We start from the raw sequence: 25,651 nt of genomic DNA, 5'->3' as shown, positions 1-25,651 counted from the left end.
TATTTCCTGATGAACTTGAGAACAATGGGAAGCAATTTGACCGTGCCGTGACCTCTCGAGGCATCATAAAATAAACGTACCTGAACCATTACATTGGCTGCACTCCATTCATTAGTAACCCACCAGCTGTATTTACTGGATCACATAACACCTGCTTCCCGAAGGAGGCATACAATGTGATACTTTCAAATGAATTGTTCCTCTATGAGAAGTATAGAAGGCCTGTTAAAAAAAAATACTTTCACGTGATAGCAACGTGTTTATCATCCTTCTTATTGGACATACAGTATTTGCTCAGGAACGTTAACAGTCAACCAACTGTACACTCTCATTTGCTGACGCCCACGTCATTCACCAGGCCAGGTCATTAAAGCCATAAACATTCACACTACAGTCAGATACAACATTTGAACGTGAGGATGTGGACATGATTATTTATGTTTGAATATGATTCATTTCTATTCATTTACCTTCAAAATTCCCAGTTAATTCCCTTGGATGGTTTCCAACTTGGAATATTTCTATCCCAAAATCCCCCAGTTTATATTCCCATGGAAATTTACCAGAAATTTACCACCCCTTTGCAACCGTAAGTTAGTCATCCATTAGCCACACCCATATATATATATATATATATATATATATATATATATATATATATATATATATATATATATATATATATATATATATATATATTAGGGGTGTTAGAAAAAATCGATTGGGCAATATATTCTCAAATTGATTCGATATGCGGCCGAATCGATTTTTAAAAATCAATTTTTTATGGGAATATTCAACAAAACGTTTTCCTTAGGGTTAGGATTCACACATTAAGCATTGAAGAATGTTATATTAATGGAACATTACGCCTTAATATTTCATTTCAGTGCTGTTTAAACATGAAACCGACTGCAACCTGTTTGTTAAATGCAGTAGCTCAATTAGAAGCCTGAAGTTTCAGATAAATAAATACATTTTCATACAAATCTTACAGTGTACATGTACAAGATTACTGATGAGAATTTTCTAAATTTGAGTAAAAAAAAAAAAATCACAATAATCAATTTATACATTCGTATCGTTATTAATCGGAATCGAATCAAATTGTGACCTATGAATAGTGATACGAATCGAATCGCCAGGTACTAGGCAATTCACACCCCTAATATATATATATATATATATATATATATATATATATTCATTTATTTATATTGTTTTCCACGATTGGGCACTAAAAGTAGGTGCAAATCCAAGCATTTGACACGGAATGCATCCAAATCCCCCAGGTGTTAAAAATTACTGTGTGTGTTTCGCTTAATGGACAAATAAATGCCTCACCCCAAATAGACACCTCCAAGTTGGCTGAAATGACCCTTTTTTTGATATCTATTTCTGTTCTACATGGGGATTAATCCCCCTTATTGTATGGATGCATAGATTAATATCAGATGCAGTGTGTTGCTGTTCCTCAAAGCAATGGCGTTGGAGCTAATGCCGCATTGGTGGCTCGAAGCCGGGGTCCCAAGCGGTGCGGTTCACCAGCAGGTCATACACGAGCCTCTGCTAATGCCTGGGTTTGCAGACGACAGGAGCACAACGATCGATCTCGGCCCGGGAAGCGCAACTGGGCTGCATTTGTGCCTCACACGTATTGAACTAGGCGATATGGCAAAACAAATAAAATTTTCAATTTCTGCAGACATTCTGGACGATAACGATTTTTTATGGATTTTCATTAAAAGATAAAACCCAGCAAACATGTATTTAAAGGTTTCATTCATCTAAAAATGTATCCGACAACAATATACTGATTTTAAATCAGTTTTCGTTAACATGCGCTTAACATTCATAGGTTGTGCAAAAATAAATAAATAAATAACTGCATAACTTACTACAACGCTACGAGTAAATATTTAGTAACTATTATAAACACGTCTTGTAAACCACCCACCCAGCATTCTGCTACTTGTGCAAAATTACAATACACAATAACAATAAATTGGATGGGAAAAAAAAAGACATTTAAACAAAAAATAGATAATACATAATGAATTAGAAAATAATGGATCATTTTCGCTTAGGTACATGAAAATTAGTTGAACCTGTATGATATTTTTTTCAAATATTTTTTGTTTGTATTTTTTTGTCTCATATGGTCCCATCCCTGCCCTGCAAAGAAAAACAAGGATTGCGCCAGAACGGCCAGCATCATCGACCAGCCTCGGCAGTTCCCGTACCTCAAGTAAAACACAAACAAAAGCTGACGTAGTCCGCCTAGCCACAATTTTCCGGCCCAGGAGAGAGACTTTGGAACATCTGGCTTTGTTTGGGCTTAGTTCTGGGAATATATCACACAACTAGTGAGTCCAGAGTAATGCTTGAGAGGCTGTTTGCTCCTTCTCTTAAGCAAGGCCAATTTGAACAGTGGGGGGGGGGGGGGGAATAGCATTTTATTCCTACATACTACATTCTGATTAATCCTTAATATTTCAACAAAGAACATAAATGGATGATCAAATCAAATAGAATTGAAAAGTTTGACACATTATTTGCCTCAATTCAGTGAACAGTTGAGCTTCTTTTCTTCGGCTGTGAGCACTACGCACCAGAGCCGGTCCAAACTTCTCGGTAAGCCCCAGTAATGTAGTCATTCTTCGCAGAGGATAAAGAATATTGGTATGGTATTGTTATATCATCTGTCTTTATGTGGTGCTCCATTGTTTGTGTTCAAATATTTAACGCTGCAACACCAATGCTATTTGTTAGCCCGTCAATAACATTTTGCATTGTTTGTTAGCGTTAAGCTAAACGGACTCATCTAAAGCTAAGCTATGTGATTGTTCCATGACGTGTGATTCTCCAGGCTCTATTGCAAGTCTGGCACGACGCGTGGCCTATAATTGCGCAAGGGCGGGCTAGACTATGTTCTGGTATTTTTGTAGAACAGTGCAAGCGTGCGCTCCGTTGATAGATTTAAGAACTTTCCTTTTGCGCTGTTGTGGGCATGAACACAGCTGACTGGATTTACCGCCAATCAAAGCAGCACTTCTTCGTCCCTTTAAATGTGTGTGTGCGTGTGTATGGTCTTGTTTTTGTCACATAGTGGGGCCAACATTCTGGGATTTCACAGAGTTGTGGGGCCTACCCGTCCATGCGGGGCCATTTTGCTGGGCCCCACAATTTTAGACCTCTTTTTGAGGGTCAAGACTTGGTTTTAGAGCTTAGCTTTGAATTGGGTTATGGTTGAGGTTAGGGTAAGGAAAAGGGGTAAGCAATCATTTTTAATGGTTGGGGTTGGTGGGGCCAACATTCTGGAATTTCACAGAGTTGTGGGGCCTACCCGTCCATGTGGGGCCATTTTACTGGGCCCCATAAGTTTAAACCTGTTTTTGAGGTTCAAGACTTGGTTTTAGAGTGTAGGTTTGAATATGGTTATGGTTGAAGTTAGGGTAAGGAAAAGGGGTAGGCAATCATTTTTAATGGTTGTGGTTAGGTTAAGGGGCTAGGATATGCATTATGTCAATGAGATGGCCCCACAAAGATAGTGAAACAAACGTGTGTGTGTGTGTGTAGTCTTGTTTTTGTTACATAGTGGGGCCAACATTCTGGGATTTCACAGAGTTGTGGGGCCTACCCGTCCATGTGGGGCCATTTTCTGGGCCCCACAAGTTTAGACCTGTTTTTGAGGTTCAAGACTTGGTTTTAGAGTGTCGGTTTGAATTGGGTTATGGTTGACGTTAGGGTAAGGAAAAGGGGTAGGCAATCATTTTTAATGGTTGGGGTTAGGGTAAGGGGCTAGGATATGCATTATGTCAATGAGATGGCCCCACAAAGATAGTGAAACAAACGTGTGTGTGTGTGTGTGTGTAGTCTTGTTTTTGTTACATAGTGGGGCCAACATTCTGTGATTTCACAGAGTTGTGGGGCCTACCCGTCCATGTGGGGCCATTTTCTGGGCCCCACAAGTTTAGACCTCTTTTTGAGGGTCAAGACTTGGTTTTAGAGCATAGCTTTGAATTGGGTTATGGTTGAGGTTAGGGTAAGGAATAACAATCATTTTTGATGGTTGGGGTTAGGGGGCGGGGCTAGGAAATACATTATGTCAATGAGATGGCCCCACATAGATAGTGAAACAAACACGTGTGTGTGTGTGTGTGTGTGTGTGTGCGCGCGCGTGTGTGTGTGTGTGTGTGTGTGTGTGTGTGTGTGTGTGTGTGTGTTAATCAGCCGCTTACAGTAAAATGAGCTGTTTAGTCATTTCTCTGCCAATAACCACACACACACACACGAATAAAACACCCCTGAGACCACTTTGTATTACACTACTTGTTTTCAGTCTAACATACTTCTGAAGACCACAGACCAGTGACTCAGAAAACATACATCATTAAAAATGACACACACACGCACACACAAACATGTGGCAAAAAAAAACATGAAAATCCCCAACTTCCTTTTTAAATTCCTCAAATGACTAGAGAGTGATGGTCAAGTGTACTTCCTGGAATCTGTCTTATCTGCTCAGTGGAATCACTGTGACTTGACAAAACCCCCTTTGGCCACACACTCATCCCTAATGGCCTCCTGGCATTGAAAGCATAGACGAGTAAAGAGTGAAGAAGGAGCCACGTCATGGTTTCTTGGCAGGCGTGTAAAAAAAAGTAAAAGTCTGTGCGTAATAACGGGGGAGGGGGTTGGATGTTTGGGCTCATCATCACTAGCTTTCTACTCATAATCTCATCTGTGGGCGGTGACTCACCATTTGCGCTACTGTAGACGGGAAAAGTGCGACTCCATTTGATATTGTGCCCCAGTTTATCAATCACTGGTTCCATCGTAAAATTTTGTCATTAAAACACAACATACTCTATTTTCAATAATGGCCGACATTTTTATGATATGCTCAATTTACCGACAACGTAGCATATTTCCCTCAAATGCCACCTTCACTCCAATTGATGGCATGGGAAAAATAAAGGCTTGTCATTACAACACATGCCATATTTCCTCAAATAGTGGTCTCCGTTCTATTATACACCCATTTATTAACTCATTCACTGCCATTGACGGCTATAGACGTCAAAAATTCACTTTAACTATTTCTATTAGTTTAACATTTTTTCCACTTTTGTGAACACTTTTTTTTTTTTTTAAATGTGTACATTTAGAACAGATATTTGTGATTAATCGTGAATTAACTATTGAAGTCATGCGATTAATTAAGACGCCTGACGAAAGATTATTAAAAATTAGGGGCGTCAGGCAATTAATTTTTTTAAATTGTAATTAATCGCATGACTTCACTAGTTAGTCACAAATTTTATATCTGTTCTAAACGTACAATACATTTTTTTCTAGGTTTTCATACTCTTGTTAACAAAAGTGGAAAAAAATGTGAAACTAATAGAAATAAAATTTTGGACGTCAATGGCAGTGAATGAGTTAATTACCGGTTGCAATGTGAAGTCTTGCCACTGAAACGCTACATTTCACATTTCCTTAAGTTATGGTGTCCTGCAATAACTTTTTTTATTTAAAGTACAGAAAGGAGCCCTCTATGTGGGGTGAGGCATTTACTGTATTCAATCAACCAGATGAGGAATATATTCAGTAGTTTAATTTATTTACTTCACAACTCTATAGCCAATCAATATTTTGACAATGCAATTTAATTAGTAGTTTTTTTTAATCACGAAAAATGTTTATGTGATGCCTTTTATTGACAGAGAGTTCATGTAATTGCATCTTTGTAAGGTGCAAATCAAAGCTAACACGTGCGCCATGACTTTGTGGGTCGATGTGAGTCACTCAATGAGTCACAAACTGAATTTGTTTTTGACATAAATTGCGACTCTCTGTCCCAAAGATGATGTGTTTTGTCGACAACTGGACTTTTATGTCCTATAGGATCATTTTGGCACAACCTCACCATGTTTATTAACACGTGAATCCCTGTGTTAACTTGCACTTTACAACAATCGCTAACATTTCCGAGTTGGGTAAAAAAAAAAAAAAAAAACTGGATGTTCTGTTTTTAAAATCTGCTGTTCCCGGCTTACGGGATCGGAGCACTACAAATCGCACTAAAGCCAGAGGAGCGGTGCAAAGTCAAAAGCCAGCGCCCTGAAGGCCTCTTGAGATTTGCTGATTAGCGTTTAACGTCAATCTCTGGAGGCAATCGGAGAGCTGTGGGCTTTGCTGCCTTCAAGTGTGGACTAAAAGTATTTGACTTTCCCAAAACAATTCAGTATGTTTGCTAATATGTCTTTTATTATTATTATTATTATTATTATTATATTAGACACAGCACTTAAACCTTATACGCTTATACGCTTTGACAAAAGACCACAAAACAACAAGAAAATGTGTATTGCGTTTTAATATGGCAAGTTTACGCATAAATTGATTCATAACTTTTGAATGTTCTGGACTCCTGTTTCAATGCCAGTACTAAAATCTGCATGGATTCAAATGATCTCAGTCTGAATCTGCTTACTTTATTTTTTAATAATGCCAACACCCCACTCCCGAGTGGCTTTATGTCTTAATTACTACATATGTTAAGTGAATTAACTCATTCACTGCCATTGACGACTATAGACGTAAAAAAATCATTACAACTATTTATTTTAGTTTCAATTTTTTTCCCAATTTTGTTAACAAGAGTATGAAAACCTAGGGAAAAAAATATTGTACATTTAGAACAGATATAAAATTCCTGATTAATCTAGAGTTAACTAGTGAAGTCATGTGATTAATTACAATTAAAAAAAATTGAATCACCTGATGCCGCTAATTTAAAAAAAGAAGAAAATATTATAAAAAATTAGGGGCGTCAGACGGTTAAATTTTTAATTGTAATTAATTGCATGAGTTCAATAGTTTCACAAATCTGTGTAAAATTAAAAAAATCTAGGATTTCACACTCATGTTAACAAAAGTGGAAAAAATGTGAAACTCATAGAAATAGTTCAAATGAATTTTTGACGTCTATAGCCGTCAATGGCAGTGAATGAGTTAAAGATATAGAAGAATTGTTTCAAAGCAGGAAATGATGTCATGACAAGCTTGCCTCAGCGCCTTATAAAAGGTCAGGTATCAAATTTTAAAATGGATTTGATGGCCGTTAGTCAGATATCCTTCAGGAGCTGAATGGAATACCTGTGGAAATCCCCTTCTTGTTATCTTGTAAGAAGGACAATAGCTGTGTTTTGGGTCCAAGTTTCATTTCAATGTAATCACCTTACACCCAACATGCATAACAAAAGTCCCCGCGTGGGCGTGATTGATTTAAACAAACAGTGTCTTCCTTTCATTTCACTAGAAGGTGTGGTATCCCCGTGCAGCAGTACCAGTCAAGTTTAACACACCTGAATCCTTGTAACTCTAATTCAGACTAATTGCGACATGTTTCCTTAAGGGGTGTACTCACTTTTGTTGCTTTTTCACTGGTGCACAAGCTTGTACACTACTTTACATTGTAGCAACATTTCCTCAGGGTTGTCCCTAAACTAAATGTTTGCAAAAATGTGAGGCATGTACTCACTTTTGTGAGGAGGGTTGATCGCCGTCCGTTATCGAAAGACTTTCAACGTCACACTCGTGCGTCTCAATCACCCCGCGTTCCCATGTCCCGCACACAACCTCGTGTGCCGTCTATGTACCGTTGCCTCAGTGACTGTGACGTGGAACCGTTTACAGCAGGAAGTTTGGCGAACAGCCCGGTGGCTCCTGTTACCTTCCTCGTAGGAGTCTGTGGTGGGAAAACTCAGGTGTTAAAACTTCTACACATGTATAATTAAGTAGTGTGGTATCCCGAAACGGCGGGCACACTTTTAAACATTAACAGCAAAGTCCGTTTTTACTCACCGACTTTGTAATAAGGTGTGTTTCGGTGTCCTCTCCTCCATTTTTGCCCAAATCTCCAGAACACTCTTATGCCTTCTTATGCATAAGACATCATCTAAATGTGCTTTTAGTTCCAGACTTGAATGACACACTCTTTCACTCTGGATATGTGTGTGTGTGTGTGTGTCCTGTCTTACAAAACAAAGTGGGTGTGTCTCTCTTTGAAACAAGCCCCAAAAATGTGAGTAAAGATGAGGAAGCACACACCCACGGACGGGCAAGCCCGACGATAGATGCCTTCTGTGTCATGCGGGCATTAAGTACTGTATCTATGCATGACTTCAAATGTTTGAGTTGAAATTAATATTAGTGATGCTATTTGAAGTATTTATTTATGATCATGCGTGTTGTCTCTTAACCCACACACAACCTGTTATGAAAAACGTTTTTGCCTCTAAAGGTAGAGTAAAAAAAAAAAAAAGTGTGTGACACGTGACTCAGTAGACATTTTTTTTTCAATATTTTCAGCCATAATGGAGTGTTACTCAAACCAAATAATATTTTCTGCAAACTCACTTTTGTTGCTTTTTCACTGGTGCACAAGCTTGTACACTACTTTACATTGTAGCAACATTGTAATTGGAGCAATACTAAAATTAAATTTAAAGTTAAAATATTTGCATAATTGCAAAGGATTATTCTTTAGTATAAATCGAAGTTTTAGTATAAATACGTTTTTTTAATACTTTGTCCTTCACTCCCCAAAAGTTTTTTTTTTAAGTTTTTTTTTTAAAGTTTTTTTTTTAAAGTTTTTTTTTATGCTAGAGCATACAGAAGGCTTTGATGCAGCATCTGTACCGAAGAGGTCACATAAAACAATGGTAGTTATTACAAAAAACGACCAGCAGGTGGCAGCAGAGTATAAGAGATCTGCCAGGGCCATGTTGCGACAAGCTCTTTTTGCCAGTGTTTTTCAACAGCTTTGTGAATAATGATGAAACTTAACTATATTCTAATATTAATTGCTATAAAACAGAAAACAAATATAGTTTTTTTCTCCTGATGAACGAAGAGACTCTAATCTTTCTTTTGGTAAGTTCCATGTTTTTATAGTAATGGAACACAATATTCAGTGGGCTATGCAAAATCAGTCAAAATCCAGTAAAACTGCCGTTGCTTCAGTGAAAATGGCTGTGAGTGAATGAGATAATATATATGTTATGCCTGAGTATCTGTAATGGGGTTTTGCCTAATACAGCCAAATATATAATATGACGACTGAAATATGTAATAAAAAAAAAATGCTGTTGATGGTTTAACTGACAAATCCAATTATTATTTATTATATGGTTTTCTCAAAATTTTGAAAATAAAAGGTAATTTTTCAAAAATGTTGGTGCCTAGCCTAGATTGTCCTCGAATCCTTGAATGACTCATTACATTCACTTCCAGCATTACACACACTCACACACACAACCACATCTGTGTTTCAAATGTGTGCGCGCATGCGTGTGTGTGTGCTGCAATTGGCTGGGATCCCAGCAAGGCCAGAAGCATGCTTAGTCAAAAAGGTGCTAAACCACCAATAGGATGTGGTTTACACACGTGGAGTTGAACCTGCAACCCCTTAACAAGTGCTTTGCTCTAACCGGAGGGCGGAAGCTCTCTGCAGCCGAATGAGGCAAAACGGCACTCAGCCTTCAATGTACTGAATGGTAAATAGCAGCAGAATGAGAGGAACTCTATAAAAAGAGCCCCCACCGCCCTACCCCATCCCCCCCCCCCCCCCACTCCACCCCCGTCTCCATGGTGACACCGGAGGCAAAGAGCCAGTCCGCCCGAGTGGCCCTCCCCACTCTGTACACATGCACGGCAATATGGGAAAAGGGATGGAGTTCACAGGCCCTCAAATGCTTGCGTCCGATGAGTGTCACAACAAACAAATCAGTTCACTTTGTGTTTCCTTAAGAAAAATCCGCACTTTTTAAAAAAATATTTAATTCATACTAAAACTTGTGTAATAGCGTTGTTATTAACCTGAAACTTTTTCATGAAAGTGAAAAAACATAACAAGCACCCTAACCTAACTAACAGTCCAAATGAATGACCATCTAATACACATAGTTGATGCACTTTAAGTCTGTGGACACAGTTATGTGGAGTTATTTTCAGAATGTAGTGGTAGGAAGTGGGTCACCGGTGGAAGCAAATCTAAGAACCCTGAGAAAGCCATACAGCTGTCTCCCAATTATAGAATGTGATCTATGGTCACAGCAGGGTTCAACTACTTCCTGTCCTGCAAAGTCAAATTGCTTGACGGTGCGTTTGTGTTGACGGTTCTCGTTCCATGCTTGGAACTACGGCTGAACAATTTCCATCTCATTGTAGGAGGATGCAATTTTAAATCGTGAAAGCTGCAATTTGGGAAAACAAAACTCGTTTTGTATTTGACCAAAACGTTTATGTATAATACATGCAATGATGTCTATTCGAATAAAGCTTATGTCATTTCTTATGTTGGTTAAAACAAAATACATGGGAAGAGGACCTTGAAAAATTCATTACATATGAAACTGCTGTCACAATATTGAGGAAAGAAAATAATAGCGATTGTTGAAGTACGATTATGCTTGTACTGCTTCGTCAAATGGCTCCACGTCCAAAGTATACCTCACTTAAGTTTTTCTAGATAGGCTCCAGCACACCTGCAAACGGTTCGGAGAATCAATCAATCAATCAATCAATCAATCAATGATTCCAAGTTTTAATTCAATGGTGATTATCGACACTCGCTTTCTTAACTCTTTGACCGCCAAAAACTTTTAATGACGTATGCTAAAATCCTAATGAATGCAGCCAGTAACGTCAATTGACGTCAACTACGTTTTTTTTTTTTCTCAATGAGCAGTGCAGCATCTTGTGCAGCACTGCCTTGTCATTGGGGTTGTAAAATCCCAAAACAGCCAGTAACTATGGCCAGCAGATGGCAGCATTGTATCTCTTTTCAATGGGCTGCCGGTGAATGGAATTACAATGAAACATGACGAATCTGATGAAATAGAATGTTTTCAAGGATGACTTGAATGGTCAAAGCCTTTGTCACATTAAATCTAATTCACAGAGCGTCACTAAACAAAAAATATTAGTGGCAAAGTCACTGATGTGCAGAAAATGTATCTTTTCACAAATAGCTTGTTTTCTCATCTTTTCAATTTTTTCTCAATGTCACTCAAATGGTAATTACTAAATAACGGGATAAGGTAGAAACACACACATTTAGACTTTCATTTCAGGAATGCGTCATTCCAATCCGGCCTTCTAATTTGAGCTGAGAGAGAGAGAGAGAGAGAGAGAGAGAGAGAGAGAGAGAGAGAGAGAGAGAGAGAGAGAGAGAGAGAGAGAGAGAGAGAGAGAGATCAAAAGTTTTTTTTTTTTATGGGAGGGTTGCCACCTACTTGTAGATTTTCACTTAAGATACTTGTGAAATTTTGTGTTTGGTGCTGCGCAATGAGATTTTTCTCATATAAAATGTGTAATTTATTCACTTAATCAGAACAAAAGCAAAATAGAGTAAGTAAGCTGCCTTTCTAATTTAGTGAAGTCCAAGTGAAAAGGCAAAGTTCATGGTGAGAAGGTGTGTCCATAATACACACACACACACACACAAACGCACACCTTTTTACAACAGGTAGGCTCATGCTACCCACTCACACGGACAAATTTTTCTCATTCCATAGTCAGGTAAACAATTTGGTTCAAAAGGTGGACGCACAGTGAAGCTTTAACCGCAGCCAACACGCACACGCACACACACACACACAAAATTTCCATAATTTTGCAATGCTCCTTTCTTGATGCTTGAATATGCATTATTTCAGTATTTATTCATTATTCAAAGCAGACGCACACACACATTTAGACTTTCATTTCAGGTGTGCGTCATTCCAAGCCGGCCTTCTAATTTGTGCCCGAACACTAACCTGAGAGAGAGAGAGAGAGAGAGAGAGAGAGAGAGAGAGAGAGAGAGAGAGAGAGAGAGAGAGAGAGAGAGAATATTTTTTTTTCTAATGAAAGAACGCGATTTTCCATTTGGTACCCACCATGTATATGTAGTCAAAACACACAATATTCTGTTTGCCTTGAAAGATGAGTTAAAATACTCAAAATTGGCTGGCATTGTCGGGGGTTGTTTTTTGGATAACGTTTGGCAGTCAAAGAGTTTAGACCAATTGTTGGAAAAAAGATATTTGTCAAAATACATGCACAGATGATCCAAAATGGCAGCACAAAACACTACAGATAGATACCTGTACTTTCCCTGCAAGGTAACCACATGAACTGGCGGTGGCCGCGTGTTGTGAAGTCCGCTGCTGCCTTTCAGTGTCTATAGCGCACTTGGAAATCCGTTTTTTTGTCCACAACACAAAATACGAATTCAAGCGAGCGGCGGCTCATAACTTCAAAAGTGTGTGGGGGAGGGGGGGCACTTTTAAGACGGGTCTATTGACAAACAAAGGCTGAGATTTTTAGAACGCCAGCTTCACTTCACAGTGGCATAGCAGAACAAAGACTTCATAGCGAACAGCAGAACTCCTTTTTGTCACGGGCGTGGATCAGGTGGTACGGTGGCTTTCTAGCAATGAGAAGATGTCTTGTTTGATCCCCCGCTACATAAATAGAACATGGTCAACAGCGCGGGACCCAGATTCGCCAGTAGAAAGAATACATGTGGAAAAATGCACGCGGGTTGTTAAATATTATTTACTTTAATTTAATTGTGATAAGTCAATTGAACACAGGAAGAAATGCTGTTCTCACTTAACTGATAAGATATGGGTGAAACTAAAGAAAGCAGTGTACTCAAAGCATATCGTTCAAATGCGAGTGTCCAGGTTGGTCGACCAAAATTACAGAGCACAGATATACACACTAATGGATGCGTTTCTATTTATTTTTGAAAGTGGAGCAGTACCCCACAATGACCACCAGTTGGTTGCTATGGTGACAAAATAACAAGGATTGACATGTTTGATCAATAACTCGCAACTGACCAATCATCGGTGCTGACTTTACAGACTGACCAATGATGAGCTAGTCATGCAACCGACCAATCAAAAGTGCTGACAGTAATGTGGAAGTGGCTTTACAAAATCTGCCTAGCAACAATTCCACTGAATTTTCTGTGAATATGGAAATGTGTTGCCTATGTGGTTTGATATCTCAATACTCCTGTAAATTTTACAGCACCTATGTTTTGGTACGTATATATGTGGATTGCAGGTAAATAGTGTAAAGATTGTTGTATTTTTGGGTGGGTGTCTCTGTAGGAGAAGAAGCAAATAGCGGACCCTGTATTGTCACTAGAGCAAGGACAAGATAATATTTTAGGGCGTTTTAGGGCATTGTCTTCACATCGCATTTCTCCGATAAACACGCATTACAGCAACAACAGTGCTGAGGGTGTGGGATCGAGTCCGGGCTTCGGCCTTAATGGGTGGAGTTTGCATGCTCTCCCCGGGCCTGTGTGGGTTTTCTCCGGGTGCACCGGTCTCTTCCCACATTCCAAAGACATACATGTCAGGTGAATTGAGCACTCTAAATTGTCCCTAGGTGTGATAGTGAGTGTCGATGGTTGTTCGTCTCTGTGTGCCCTGTGATTGGCTGGCAACCAGTTCAGGGTGTACCCCGCCTCCTGCCCAAAGCCAGCTGGGAGAGGCTCCAGCGACCCTTTTGAAGAATAAGCGGAAAAGAAAATGGATGGATGGATTTTACAACGACATGCTGTTGCCAATAAATTCCTGTAAATTACGTAGAATACAAGAAACGGTTGTAAACTAGATTACAATCAATTGCTGTAAAAGTAAATACACTAAGTAATATATATATATATATATATATATATATATATATATAAATTAGGGGTGTGAATTGCTTAGTACCTGGCGATTCGATTCGATACCGATTAATCCCGATACAAATCTATAAATTGAGTATTGCGATTTTTTTTTTAAACTCAAATTTAGAAAATAAAAATCAGTAAACTAGTAGTAAGACTTAATGTATTTTAACTCATTCACTGCCATTGACGGCTATAGATGTCAAAAATTCATTTGAACTATTTCTATTAGTTTAACATTTTTTTCCCACTTTTGTTAACAAGAATATGAAAAAAAAATATTGTACATTTAGACGAGATATAAAGTTTGTCATTAATCATGAGTTAACTATTGAAGTCATGTGATTAATTATAATTAAAAATGGAATTGCCTGACGCCCTAATTTTAATAAACTTTTCATTTTTTGAAAAAAAGATTATTTTAAAAAAGAAAAGAAAAGATTATCATAAATTAGGTTGTCGGGTGATTACAATTTTTAATTGTAATTAATCGCATTACTTCAATAGTTAACTCACGATTAATCACAAATTTTATATCTGTTCTAAATGTACAATAACAACTTTTTTCTAGGTTTTCATACTCTTGTTAAAAGTGGAAAAAATGTTAAACTAACAGAAATAGTTCAAATGAATTTCTAAAGCCGTCAATGGCAGTGAATGAGTTAATAAGTTTGCGTGTTTAAAGTGTGTGAGAGGGTAAAACTATAAACAAAATACATATGGCCTAGTTATATAACGGATTCTCACCTATAAATAAATAAACAGGCGTTGACTGTATGCATATACCGTGCAGTGTGCATATAAGTGTGTGCGTGAGGTTGACATGCTGACTCATCATCTTATGCAATGCCATTAAAGGCGGCGTTAAAGAGGCATAACCCTCACTCACTGGGTGACAGATGTGGGTGAAAAAAACAGGAAGTGAGTTGCGAATAAAGAATTTACGTACGCGCACACTGTGAGATTCGTCATCATGCATCACAAATAATACTGCTATGTGCGTATGTGTCACATCCCACTGTTCATCTGCTCATGAACCTTCACCTCATTCCCGCATTGTTTCACATTTAGACCCTGGTCATCTGATACCCATGTGGTTGCTGTGTTTTTTTTTTTTCTTCCCACAAATCCAAGATGCAACTCGTAATAGAAATAAATGCATGTTTTTCTTCACCTTCTGAAAGAAAGGCAAGTAAAACAATTGGGGCAGATTTGAGTACGTTCTAACTATTACAATGTAAATGATATGTCCGAAAATAGCTCCGATATTAATGATATTAATACATTGCATCTGCTGTTTAACCCAATCATGATGCCGAAGGGCTGATGAATGGGAAACACCACCGACCAATCACTGCTACTGTGTGGAACGACTGACGTGGAGGCTAACCAATGACAAGCAAGTGACATAATCCACCAATAACTAGTCTCACTTTTATTGATTAATTGCTCTATGGGGCAAGTGCACTCCTGAGTTATCTGCCCCCCTTGTTTCCAAGGAAACCGAATAGTGGGTGTGGCATTTGAATGCAGCAATTGTATTTGACAAATGTGTTTAATTAAATGGCTAAGGAGTTATATTGTCGGGCCATAGCCTTGTCTAATATAAAAAGCACTTTCCCGTCATCTTGTGGCAGCTATTTAGGCAATTAGAACCTTTTTTATGGGGGTCGCCACCTACTCGTAGATTTTCACTGAAGATACTTGTGAAATGTTGTGTTTGGTGCTGCACAATGAGATTTTTCTCATATAAAATGTGTAATTTATTTACTTAATCGGAACAAAAGCGAAATAGGCTAAGCTGCCTTTCTAATTTAGTGAAGTCCAAGTGAAAAGGCAAAGTTCATGGTGAGAAGGTGCGTCCATAATACACACACACACACACACACACAAACGCACACCTTTTTAGAACAGGTAGGCTCATGCTACCCACCCACACGGACAAATTTTTCTCATTCCATAGTCAGGTAAACAATTTGGTTCAAAAGGTGGACGCACAGTGAAGCTTTAACCGCAGCCAACACACACACACACACACACACACACAAAATTGCCATCATTTTGCAATGCTCCTTTCTTGATGCTTGAATATGCATTTGTCAGAATTATTTCAGTATTTATTGATTATTCAACGCAGACGCGCACACACATTTAGACTTTCATTTCAGGAGTGCGTCATTCCAATCCGGCCTTCTAATTTGAGCCCCAACACTAACCTTCGAGAAAGAGAGAGAGAGAGAGAGAGAGCGAGAGAGAGAGAGAGAGAGAGAGAGAGAGAACGGTTACATAAGAAGCCCCTGAGAGATGGACAGCATCTTTTTGCTGACTGCCCTTGGTTATCAACAACCCAGCGAGCCTCGCCGTCCCCCCAGGGTGGGTGGTTACATCGGTTACATAAATGTTGCTCGGCATAAATAAGCATGTGGCGACTTCCACACGTGCCCCAGACAGATCAACAGAATAGCCTCATATCTTCAAGATCTATGTAATGGCCTGATAAAAGTACTTAAAAAAAACAATCGCTTATCCTCACGGGTCGTGTTTGACAAAATGCAAAGACACGTAAATAAACGGGGGATCGGGGGGGGGGAAATGTTGTGAATAAGCGCGGGTTTCTCAGGAGACACATTACACGAATACACGAATGCTGAACCGTGAATATGCAGGGCTCCGCTGTATATTGTTAGCTTAACAGCATAATTGGCTGAAGCCAACTCTTTGAATCAGGTGATAAAAATACACACAAATAAGTATATAAGTATACGCATGTGAGTTGCAGGTATTAGATTTTAGGGATTATTATCGGCCGGGCCGATTATCAGTGCCAATATTAAGCATTTTGGCAAATATCGGAATTGGTCTTTTTGAAGAATTATTTGACCGATAATAGAACAATTTAAAACTGTGTAGTCTTAACTTCCATCCACCACATTTTGCAGTCCCTTCTCAAGGTTTCAAATTTTTCCCCTGATGGGGTTTTTGAGTTTTTTCTTGCCCTCTTGTGGTCCGATCAGGGGATGTCGTTAATATTTGTCAACTGTGGGCATGTGAAGCCCTTTGAGACTCTTGTGTGATTAAGGGCTTTATAAATAAACTTGACTTGACTTCAGGGAACTTATTTATTTAAATGTTTTTCGCTAGCTTTACAAGAGATGCTGTCAGTCCTGCAAACTGCATCTTCTGTTATAGTTTGAAATTAAAATTAAGATGAGAACAAATGTAACATTTCTGTTATGTTTCGGTTTTGTAGGGGTTGGATTTTGTTTATTATGGGTATGTTTGTTGTTTTTGTCTGTGGTTGGCGTTTGTCATGTGTTCCTGATTTCTCGTTATGTCTGATCACGTCCACCTGTCTTTCTTCCCTTCCCCAGGTGTGTCTGACCAATCGGTGCCCTCAGCCTATTGTGTTCCCCAGGTGTGTCTCATTTGTGTTGGTGTATTAAGTCTGTCGTGTTTGTCGAGTCTGGGTCGGTCCATTATCTTTTCCAAGTTTTGTCTTTTGTCCCATGTCTTGCTAGTTCCTCGCCATGCCACTTGATTTAGGACTTTGCTTTTTTCTGTCGGCACGTTGTTCACCACCTTGTTTTTGTTTAATTGGTAAAACCCTTTTGTTTTGGACTTTACCTCGGCCTCCTTGCTCTGCCCCCCCTCCCCCACACACACACACACACACACACTTAGGTCCAAAACCACAGCCAACCGTGACAATTTCAGATATTTTGACATTTTGGAAAACTTTATTTCCTGTAAAAAAAAAACAATAGGGAACTATTCACTTGTTTTTATTTAAGCTTTTTTTTAAGACTGTGGGAGGTCCCTGAACTTTTTGCTAGAATTTTAAAACATTACAAAAGACTCCAATATTTTTCAAGTCTTAAAAGTTGTTTAATAAACATAAGCTTTTATTTCACGAAGTTAAGAGTTGGAGTGTGTTTCAAAATTTTAACGCCAATATTTTCCCTTTTCGTAAACATTCATATTGGCTATAAATATTGTTTATTGGCAGTATTGGCCCTGAAAAAAAAAATCTCTCTAAAAATATTTTTGGTTCCAATTATGAGTGATTTGGGAGTCAGTGAATGAGAGTGTAAAGTTCACTGGTGGTTAACTGGCTAACATGTTAGCGAGTCTGTACATCGTAGCTGTGCAGCTATTGCACAAATATGCTTTTTACGTGTTTCTTGTACCAGCAGCTGTGTCTGTCCTTGACAACCCGTGGGCATATTACAATTCATTCTAACCAGCGATGCTACTTTACCATAGACCTACAGTTATGCAAGCCAGTTGTGCAATGCGGAAGATTGTGAGTGTGAAGGGATCACAAACTTGGGTCATTCTCTGTCTTTACGCATTCTTTCCTATTTGCAAGAAATAACTACTACTGTATGTCCCTTTTATGGTTATATTGAGGGTAAAATGGAGGAAAGCACAATAAACATTTTCCCACCGAGAGCATTATTGGTTTTGTGTGTATCAACGGTGTACGGGGACACCAAGAGGGCCCTGCCGATACCAGGAATCACATTCTTTGGCAGTGTTGGAGGTTGCCGTCTGACGCCACTCAGGAGCACGACGTGCATGCCATTCATTTCCGTCAGCACGCACTCAACGTTGCTTGTCAAAAAAAAAAAATAGAACACTATGTTGAAGGTGATGAAAGTGTGCTGTGACATCTTCACACAATTTTTAATTTTATTTATTTAAAAAAATATATATATATATTATTTTTTTATTTTATTTTTTTTTCCATCTTCACACTAAATCACCTACGGGGGATTATATGATAGTACATCACATGTGCATGCATGTGACTGACTGGGAATTATTTATATTCTGTATTTCTAGTCCTCAATGACAGCAATTTCATCTAATCTCGCCGTTATTCCAATTGGTTTTCTTGGAGTTTCGCTGTTAAAAAAAAAATAAAACAAATAACAGTCAGCAAAAAAGAGGACTTTTTTTTTTTTTGAATGAGTGCCAGGGTTTAGATGTTGCATTACGTCTGGTGTTGTAAAGTGTGCAGTTAGCCTGAGTGGGTGTCGGGTTGCAAAATGTCTTCCTTCCCTGAGGCTTTACATAGAGGAGAAATGTTCACGCACACGCATGCACAGATACACACTTAGATAGATGCATAACACTCGTGCCTGAGCCATGTTGACATCACAAGAAACCAAAAAATATTAAATTAAAATGTCACTTTCTCACAAGTAAATATTCTCTAATTTATTTAGTTCTCCATGAAAGCAGACCGATCATCGTTGTGTTGAATCAAAGTAAAACAATTGTTTCACAATCAGCATGTTTGCCTATTTTCTGACATTAGAGACCAGATTAGTGACAGAATTATAAATAATTTATGTTTGTGCTATATTTCTACATTGTCAATGTGAAATAATGTCCCCTTTTTTGAATAAAGGTATCAAATTGAAAACATGTTTTTTTTAATCGGATTCATTAATTTAGTGACAGAATCATTGATGGATTAATTGATAATTGAATATTACACATATATACTGTAATTATAAAAAAAACAATATTATAATAATAAATAATAGATAATCATCTTCTGACCCCGAATATGCACTTATTTAATGAATAACTAACTTAAGCAGAATTCATCAAACTGCCTGTATAAATGTGAAACTTACAAGATGGCATTTTCCTGTTGCTCCATATTTTATACGGGGGCATTTAAGGCTTGTAAAAGCGGAACGAAATCATTGCTGGGATTAAGCGGCGAAGTTTTGAAGTTTGGGGTTTGAACAGTCGTGTGATAAAAGGGAGATTTATTGCAAAATGCTCTGCAGAGTGAAAGCTACTCGCTCCTCGGAGAGCTCGTGCGGCCAATTGCAGCGGCGCGAATGTAATCTGGACCGGCTGTAAATCAACGGCGCACAACTAGGAGGCAGTCTGAGGATTTCACGGCGGGAAGTATCATGTTTTCAAGGCCCAGCTGTGCGCTTCCATGACTGGATGCTTGTCGGCGGTCAAACATGAATGGAGCAGCTGATGTACCCGCGTGAATGCAAGCCTTTATCTTGATCCTTTATTTATTACTATTAATCCATGTTGCTACCAACAACAACAAAATGTGATAATAATGAACATATAGTAATATATAAATATAATCTAAAGAATTAACCAGTTTGTGCATCATGATTAATTCATTCTGACTCCTTGCTGTGAGCACAACTTGGCCAAGCATTAAAGTGCATTAATGTTAGTCATTGTACACAGAGGATAAAGAATATATACCTGTGAGTAATCTTATATTGTCTGTTGCTGTACCATTTGTGTCAAAGCATCTGTTGTTTGTCGGGCTATTACACGATGACTACCGATGCTATTCGTTGGCATTTCTATGGCAGTTTTCCTTGCGTTAGCATTAAGCTAGCATAAGGCAAAGGCAGGTGGTTGTTTTAAATACATGACACATGTATCTAAAATTTTAGCTCAAGAGTTGAAGCAAAAACAACAACAAAAACAGTTTGTATCTCGAAAAACTTTTAGTAGCAAAGTAAACTCATGCCTCAAGGCACCAATTATGATTATGATGACCTTATAAATCGCAGAAACTATAAATACTCCATGGAATAAAAATTCAATACATGAGTAAAAATGTAATCATTTTAGTTGTGTTTATTATTATAGATCATTATTTATTATAACACCCCATTGTTCATTATGTATAAAATACAATAAAGCATAAATGCAGACAAATGACTTTCTAAATGCATTTCTAAATTTCCCCGTCAAATTTGATCTGAATTCAGCCAATTTTGCTCTGCGTATACATTGCAAAATCAAACCAGATTCAGTCTAGATTGCGCGTTTACAGTATTTTAAATTTGATATGTTTTGTGTACATATCGTGTTTTTGTGTAGAGAACACTTAATGGGAGGAATTATGTCTTTTGTCAGCGGTGGAAGCGTCTCTGTAGTCATTTGGGGTTGTGTTAACCATAACCGCAGCATAAACATGTTGCCGTTGCTATACACAGGACTTCCACCCATGGCTCTGTTTCATCTTGTCTGGCAACACAGTTGGCAGCCACTCATGCAGAATTACTCGAGCAAAATTCGCACGCCGGATACATACTTCTTGATTTTCACAGTCGCTTATGTAACCTGTCTTCCTTCCTCTGTGTCTCTGTAATCAGTGCCAAAATGTGAGGTTCTGCTGCATTGTTTTCGATCATTTTGTTGTACTGACAGCACTGTATGAATGTATTTGATTACAAAGTGTAAAATGAGTTACTGGATTAAAGCGCACATACATGAGAATTGTAATTGTTGACCCCGATGCAAGTGGACTGTGACAGCGAGGAGAGTAAATGGCTGAATTTACCAGCGACTTAATATCGGATTCTTCAGGACGCAGCCTACATACCGACCCGCCTACTATTCAACCTACAGACCTCCCGACCTAACAATTATCCAACCTACCTTCCTTCTTTAACTTACCTATTCACCCAGTAACATACCTTCCAATGCGCCTTCCTACTGTACATACAGCACCTTCAAGTATCAGAAATTACTTCACATGCTCTCCCGGCTATACTCACAGATTTTTCAGTTATTTTGCAACATATTAAGAAAACAAGTGCTGGTAATAAATATGCCGCCAGTCAGCGTTCGAACGAGATGAGGTGACCTGATTATGCCCATTGTTGTTCTTGTCACGTCAAGCGGCACCTCTGAAAGCATCAGCACTTATTATTCCACTCACATTCATCAGCAATTCTGACATCTGTTTCATTACTTAAAACATGACATCTGCCGACTTCCATCTTTATGTTCTCCTCCCGAATGTGCACAATTTTTTTTTACAGCAAGGAAAAAAAAACATCAAATGTGCCCGAAAAGGTTCGGACAAACTGCAGTTTTCATCCACCTGTGGTTGACCTTCTGGTTTTACTGAACACAGCATTACATTTTGCAAATGCAGACCGAGGCGACCTCTTGTATCTTTTTCAAAATGTTCAAAATTGTAGGCTGAAATGCAGACATTTTTAGGCAGACAACATATGGCACAGATGTTCTTTTTCAAAGTCCACCCATCCGTTCTCTTTACCGCTGATACTCATAAGCAGGAGTCTAGGCTGTGTGGTCATGTGACTTGACTGCCTGACACCATGTGATTAATCAAATCAAATTCAAACATCACTTGTGGTTATGTTTGGGTGAAACTGGCCTAAGACTAGGAGACAATTCTCTTTAATGAACCAAAATAGATTGTGCAAGCAATAGTAAATACTGTACCTGTACAGGTATACCAAAATACAAGCAGCGAGCATAAAGTAGCTCAATGTAACAGAGTAAAGGTAATGTTTTCCTAGACCAAAATACTCATACTCATATTGAGACAGTAAAAGCATGGATTATATATATATATATTATACGTGCTAATCACAGTAGTGTGTATATCTGTGCATGTAGCGCATGTAGGTGACGCGCAGCTGCCACACAAAAATATCAAGTATACACTAGGTATTCATATTCCTCTTCACAAAAGGTTTTATAACAATTTCCTTGCGTCATTTGAAAAAAAAAAAACTTGCATAATTTGATGACAAAAAAGTCAAAGCAAAATCTAACCGCACACTTATTTATTTGACTCCCACGTCACTCACCAGTAACCTCGCCAGCCAGATTGCTAATTGTGATTCACTTGAGGGTCTGCCTAGTGAAGTACCAGATTGATAATGTGAAGTACTACATTATCAATCTGGTACTTCACTAGGCAGGCCCGTTCGGGAAAAGGCGGGGCTTGCTGTACAATACTTCGAGCCGATTGGACGATGCGGCATCTTTGCACATTTTGTTTTGACCAATCAAGGCAACGGATGAAGATCTCGTCTTCCGTCTTGTCTTAGGAAGGGGGGGGGGGGGGGACATGGACATCTTTACCAGATAAAAATGCAGGAAACTCCTCTCGCTGTTCAAATTCAACAAGGAAACAGTGAGTAATTCATAATTAATTACAGAATCCATTTCCCCCCGCCATCGGCACTTTTTGGTTTTGTCCTGCCTTAACAGCGGCTGATTGGTCCGATCGAAAAAAGATCGGCTGCAAACGTATCAGCGGGAGCGGATGTATTTTCCGGAGTTCACCGCGAGAATTCATCTTGCTGGCAAGGTAAACTCACCAGTTCCCAGCTTGCCAAAAATTCCTTCAAAAAATCTTCCAATTCCCTTACCTCCACTCTAATTTCAATCCAGTGATCCAGCATGCTTTTTTATGTTAAGTGTTTTCTTTTATGTGTGCTTAAAAAGCTTCCATAAAATACAGGCTTTGTTGACGTGAGTAAACACAGTGTTATGACATGTCGTTAATAGGGGGTGGGGCTCCTGAGGATGTACATGTCAGAACCTGCCGGCGCCGGGGCAGCATTGATGGTTGTAAAAAAATTCACGTAATGCCTTTCCTGGCCTTCGATATGGCACATTGCGGCTCCTCCTCTGCAGTCTGGAGGGCTTCTAAAGAAAGGCGCTCAGTCACTGCAGGTGCTACACACACACACACACACACACACACACACACACGCAGGTTTGCCTCTGTGTATTATGAGGACATTTTTTCCAAACCTGTTTAATTGTGTATTACGGGGACACCCCTTTCCGCTAATGCCAGAGAGATGGGACTTGCACCCCAAATTTTTTTTTGGGGTCGTCCAGGGAAATTTCACTTCAAAACTTGAAAAAACTCAACGCACAAAAAAAAGAAAAACCTGAAAAAACAGTAATTATGAGGACATAGATAATGAGCTAAATAAGCCACGCCCATGGCAAAAATGGTAATTATGAGGACCAACTCACATTACAAGGACAAAGTTTACACAACACACAGCAACCATGTCACTGAAGTGACTTGAAAGTTCTGGCATTCTGGCGTTACACAAACTGAAATGACATTGATGTGTAATGACTTACCTGATATAAGGTCGCATTGTTGTGCATAACAATACTGTGAAATGCAAAGTCATACCTGATCCTTGAGCACCATGTTACAACTTTAGGACAGACTGAAACTGGTATGTTAATAAAACAATGCTTCTTATGTGAACAGGTTATCTAGGTCAAGCACATCTTTGTAATGGATAAGTTAGACATGAAACCAGATGCAAAAGAGTCAGTGAACATTGAACATTTTATTCTTTAAAACATGACTACCTCTCATCTTAAAGATGAGCAGTTTTCTAATAGCTCATTACTGGAATACCTTCGGATTTCAGAATTTCTGAAACAGGTTCAATGTAGGAAGTGTCCGAAGTACTGTGAGAATCTGGAACATATTCCTCTGCTGATGAATCCTCACTTGAACTGGATACATCAGCAACCTAATTTTTTAAACAAAAACAATTATTACATACATACAGACATACATATACATATTGTCGCTGTCCTGTGAAAAACACTTCCACCATATTTTCCAGACTATAAAGCGCACCGTGATACAAGCCGTGCCGCCAAGAAGGATCGCTACCGGAGAGCAGCCCGCGACCTAAAAATGGAAACGTGTTTTTCACAGGACAGCAATGATATCCATATATACAGTAGACGCACACATACATGTGCATATATACAGCGGCTCTAAAATTGACACCTGCCGGATGCGGGTTAAAGTTCCTTTTGGCGGGTGGTCATAAATATTTACTAGCTTTACTTCGCTGTTACTTAGTGATGTTACACTCGAAGTAGAAGCTTGAGACAAGTGTCGAGCGCTCGCGGCAGAAGTAGCTCCCGCCATTGATGGGCTAATGTGCTAAAGTTCATTTACCAAAGATAGGTGGTCTTCATCATCAAGCAGTTTTGCATTTTTTTTTTTTTTGCAATCAACGGGATATGTGCCAGATGCTGGAGCAAACTAGAAAAGCATTTAGAACCTTAAGTTTGTGCATATAATGTACTAAAGATTATTATAAATCTAGTCACCACATTTATTCGAAAGATGAGATGAAGCATTTAACAAGAGGGATAGTTAATATGCTTAATCTATGGCATTGCCCCTAAAACGGGTCTTGTGTGATACAGTCCTTCAGTTACAGTAGACGTTTTCTATTTTACTGAGTCAGACAGTCGTTAAGATTGAGACAATTGCTCAACATTTAGCTGCTTGCAACTAAAGACAGCGGTATAAACATGGGTCATAATTTATCCTCTTGACTAAATTATATTCATTCAATGAAAATGCCTGCACTATTAATCCTGGTTGCGTGAAACAAAGATCCATTGCAGATACAAATAACACACAAGATAAAATACCCATCATGCCAGTCCATTCTAGTGCAGCGAAAGGTCCAAAACATAAAGCACATTTATCCAAGCTTGATACAAGTGAATAAACTACCTGATGTATACACTTCTGTTTAAAAAAAATAAAAAATAAAAAATTATAGCGAGTTCACCTCTAAAATCCACCATAAATAAATTAATGGGAAAAAAAGATCACTACAGTGCATAATCTAAATCACCAAACTGCCAACAAATCTTCAATTTGAGATATTTTTAATGTTGACTTGTAGAAATTTTAGTCCCATACAAGCGTATTGTTGGATACAGTATTTTTAACGTCTTGGCAATACACATTGCATAAACAATTGTTGTGATTATATTTGTTAGTTATATAGTTTAGCCCTGGCATCTACTCTACACTCTTCACTCCTAACGTCTTGCTTCTGAAAACTGATTTCAACATCAATATTCAAAAAGAAATCTCGTCACCTGGTCAACTTTGTCTGTGACAGCTACGTCTTCAGCTATGTCTTCAGGTTGTGCGTCAGTTCAAACCTGGTACACATGAAGAAAAAAATACATATAAAATTCAATTCTTAGTAATACACAAGACTGTACCTGTGCATGTACACAGTTACAGTACATACAGAACAATGAATAGGTTAA

General features: G+C 38.6%; 1 protein-coding gene and 1 long non-coding RNA gene across 5 annotated transcripts in view; both read right to left on the bottom strand.

Annotated features, from left to right (window-relative positions):
* Positions 1–25,651, bottom strand: part of LOC144035082 (uncharacterized) — a 50,383-nt gene that overhangs the window by 4,091 nt on the left and 20,641 nt on the right. The window contains exons 1-2 of one of the 2 annotated variants that reach the window (XR_013288369.1): positions 7,876–9,585; positions 7,553–7,759 (exon numbers count right to left, since the gene is read on the bottom strand). This is a non-coding gene — a long non-coding RNA (uncharacterized LOC144035082). Of the gene's footprint in view, positions 1–7,552; positions 7,760–7,875; positions 9,586–25,651 lie in introns of those variants that run through there. The other variant, XR_013288370.1, reaches the window with a different exon arrangement.
* Positions 22,512–25,651, bottom strand: part of LOC144035081 (N-lysine methyltransferase KMT5A-A-like) — a 12,644-nt gene continuing 9,504 nt past the window's right edge. For all 3 annotated transcript variants that reach the window (XM_077544474.1, XM_077544472.1, XM_077544475.1), the window contains 2 exons: positions 25,475–25,540; positions 22,512–24,090 (listed from right to left, as the gene is read on the bottom strand). The gene's annotated coding sequence lies outside the window, so the exon portion shown is untranslated. The remainder of the gene's footprint in view (positions 24,091–25,474; positions 25,541–25,651) is intronic.

The sequence above is a fragment of the Vanacampus margaritifer genome, chromosome 15 (genome assembly GCF_051991255.1).
Source record: "Vanacampus margaritifer isolate UIUO_Vmar chromosome 15, RoL_Vmar_1.0, whole genome shotgun sequence".
Taxonomy (NCBI): domain Eukaryota; kingdom Metazoa; phylum Chordata; class Actinopteri; order Syngnathiformes; family Syngnathidae; genus Vanacampus; species Vanacampus margaritifer.
This window is presented reverse-complemented; position numbering and strand designations above follow the sequence as displayed.